The following is a 3892-nucleotide window of genomic DNA, read 5'->3' as shown; positions in this document are numbered from 1 at the left end:
TCGAGCAAAGCAACACTACCTTCCGAGGAATCATTCCCAGTCGGGAGCCACAGTGTGCGGGAAAAATCACACTCGACGTGGTATTCGGCACACCAGAGAACTATCGGTCCGAAGAAATAACCTTCCCAGTGGCCCCTTTCAACAGCGAATATCACACCCTCTTAGGGCGAGATGCATTTACGCGCTTCCAAGCGGTACCCCATTATGGATACATGAAGCTTAAGATGCCTGGGCCCAACGGTATAATCACTCTAGCAAGTGATCCGGACATAGAACTCCGTGCCGAGAATAAAACCGCATCCCTGGCCCTCGAGGCATTATCTGAAGCCCTCGCGGCCGAAGAATTAACCGCGCTGCGCTCCACGGTGGACAGGGATGATGTGGTCCTAGACAAACGACCCAAATCCACCTCCTTCAAACCAGCAGAAGAAATAGTCAAATTCCAAGTCCATCCAACGGACCCCAAGAAAACAACATCCATTGGAGCATAACTAGACCCAACGGTTGACGCCGCGCTACGAAAGTTCCTGCGTGAGAATTGGGATTTATTCACCTGTCACCCTTCTGATATGCCAAGAATCCCACGTGAGTTGGCCGAACACAGCCTAAATATATTGAAGGGATATAAACCGGTCAAACAAACACTATGGCGCTTTTCCGAACCCAAACATCAAGCTATGGGGGAGGAGCTAGCCAAGTTAATCGAGGTAGGATTCATTAGAGAAATAAAACATCCAGACTGGCTGGCAAACCTGGTGATGGTTCCAAAGAAGGACAAGTCCTGGCGCCCGTGCGTCGATTTCAAAGACCTCAACAAGGCTTGCCCTAAGGATCCCTTCCCCCTCCCACGCATTGACCAGATCATTGATGCTACCGCAGGACACGACTCATTATGCTTCCTTGACGCATATTCTGGATACCATCAAATTAAAATGAAGGAGTCCGATCAAGATGCAAAAGCATTCATAACCCCATATGGGCCACTCTGCTTCAACACCATGCCCTTCGGACTCAAGAACACCGGTGCCACTTATCAACGCATGATCCAAACATGCCTGGAGAAACAGATCGGAAAGACAGTTGAAGCCTATGTGGATGACGTCGTAATCAAGACAAGGCACGTCAAAACACTAATAGACGACCTACGCCTCACATTTGACAACATCCTCGCATATGACATTAAGCTCAATCCGGAAAAGTGTGTTTTTGGCGTCCCCATAGGAAAGCTGCTAGGCTTCATCGTTTCCAATAGAGGAATTGAAGCAAATCCAGCCAAAATCCGAGCTCTGTCACAATTGGCTACACCAACAGACCTTAAACAAGTCCAAAAACTCGCGGGTTGTGTGGCAGCTCTGAGCCGCTTTATCTCCAGATTGGGAGAAAAGGCACTGCCACTCTATCGTCTTCTACGGCGAACCGGTCACTTCGAGTGGACGGACGCGGCAACAGCCGACCAGGAAGAAATAAAAACCCTTCTAGTGAGCAACCCAGTCCTGGCCGCACCAAACATCGGTGAACCCATGGTGCTGTACATATCGGCAACACATCAGGTGGTGAGCGCCGTAATCGTTGTTGAATGAGAACAGGACGGACACAAATTCCCGCTTCAGAAGCCAGTATACTACGTATCCACTGTCCTTACACCATGCAAATCCCAGTACCCCCATTATCAAAAGATAGCATACGCGGCCTTCATGGCATCCCGAAAGCTACGACACTACTTCCAGGAGTGGTCGATCACGATGGCTTTTGAAGTACCACTGAGTGACATAATAAACAAACGCGATGCCACGAGCCGGATTGCCAAATGGGCCACTGAGCTCTTGCTATTTGACATTACTTATAAACCACGTCGAGCTATTAAATCCCAAGTACTGGCTAACTTCATCGCCGAATGGGCAGAGGCCGAACTCTCTAAAGAGTACGACACATATTCCAATTGGGTTATGTATTTCGATGGCTCCAAAATGCTGGCAGGGCTAGGAGTGGACGTCGTTTTAACATCCCCTACTGGAGACGTCGTTCAATACGTACTCAAAATACTATACACACACTCCAATAACGCAGCCGAATACGAGGCCTTGTTGCATGGTCTCCGGATGGCTGTCTCCATGGGCATACAACACCTGGAAGTGCACAGGGACTCAAACCTCGCAATATCTCAAATAAATGGAGACTTCGATGCCAAAGACCCAAAGATGGCAGCTTATCGTAATGCCATCCTAAAAATGTCTGCTCGATTCGAGGGACTCGAGTTCCATCATGTGGCTCGAGAAAGTAATCAAGCAGCGGACGTTCTTGCTCGCATAGGCGCTGATACGTCTCAAATGTATCTATAATTTTTGATTGTTCCATGCTATATTATATCCTATTTTGGACATTATTGGGCTTTATTATACACTTTTATATTATTTTTGGGACTAACCTATTAACCAGCGGCCCAACCCAGAATTGCTGTTTTTGCCTATTTTAGAGTTTCGCAGAAAAAGAATATCAAACGGAGTCCAAACAGCATGAAACCTTCGGGAACGTGATTTTTGGAATGAACATGATCCAGTGGACTTGGACCCTATGTTAAGAAAGCTACTAGGAAGGCACGAGGTAGGAGGCGCGCCTACCCCCCAGGCACGCCCTCCACCCTCGTGGGGCCCATGTTACTCCACCGACGTACTCCGTTCTCCAATATATACCTACATACCCCCAAACTACCAGATACGGAGCCAAAACCCTAATTCCACCGCCGTAACTTTCTGTATCCGCGAGATCCCATCTTGGGGCCTTTTCCGGAGCTCCGCCGGAGGGGGCATCGATCATGGAGGGCTTCTACATCAACACCATAGCCTCTCCGATGAAGTGTGAGTAGTTTACTTCAGACCTTCGGGTCCATAGTTATTAGCTAGATGGCTTCTTCTCTCTTTTTGGATCTCAATACAAAGTCCCCCCCTCTCTTGTGGAGATCTATTCCATGTAATCTTCTTTTGCGGTGTGTTTGTTGAGACCGATGAATTGTGGGTTTATGATCAAGTTTATCTATGAACAATATTTGAATCTTCTCTGAATTCTTTTATGTATGATTGGTTATCTTTGCAAGTCTCTTCAAATTATCAGTTTGGTTTGGCCTACTAGATTGATCTTTCTTGCAATGGGAAAAGTGCTTAGCTTTGGGTTCAATCTTGCGGTGTCCTTTCCCAGTGACAGTAGGGGCATCAATGCACGTATTGTATTATTGCCATCAGGGATAACAAGATGGGGTTTACATCATATTGCATGAGTTTATCCCTCTACATCATGTCATCTTGCTTAAAGCGTTACTCTGTTCTTTGAACTTAATACTCTAGATGCATGCTGGATAACGGTCGATGTGTGGAGTAATAGTAGTAGATGCAGGCAGGAGTCGGTCTACTTGTCTCGGACGTGATGCCTATATACATGATCATACCTAGATATTCTCATAACTATGCTCAATTCTGTCAATTACTTAACAGTAAATTTTTCACCCACCGTAATACTTATGCTCTCGAGAGAAGCCACCAGTGAAACCTATGGCCCCCGGGTCTATTTTCCATCATATTAATCTTTCGTCAACAAGCTATTTCCTTTTCCATTTATTTTGCTTTATTTAGTTTGCATATTTATCATAAAAATACCAAAAATATTATCTTATCATATCTATCAGATCTCACTCTCGTAGGTGACCGTGAAGGGATTGACAACCCCTTTATTGCGTTGGTTGTGAGGAGTTTATTTGTTTGTGTAGGTGCGAGGGACTCGTGCGTGGCCTCCTACTGGATTGATACCTTGGTTCTCAAAAACTGAGGGAAATACTTACGCTACTTTGCTGCATCACCCTTTCCTCTTCAAGGGAAACCCAACGCAGTGCTCAAGAGGTAGC

The sequence above is a fragment of the Triticum urartu genome, chromosome 3A, assembly GCF_056163025.1.
Source record: "Triticum urartu cultivar PI428250 chromosome 3A, HENAU_Tu73, whole genome shotgun sequence".
Classification (NCBI taxonomy): domain Eukaryota; kingdom Viridiplantae; phylum Streptophyta; class Magnoliopsida; order Poales; family Poaceae; genus Triticum; species Triticum urartu.
Note: the sequence above shows the minus strand (reverse complement) of the source record.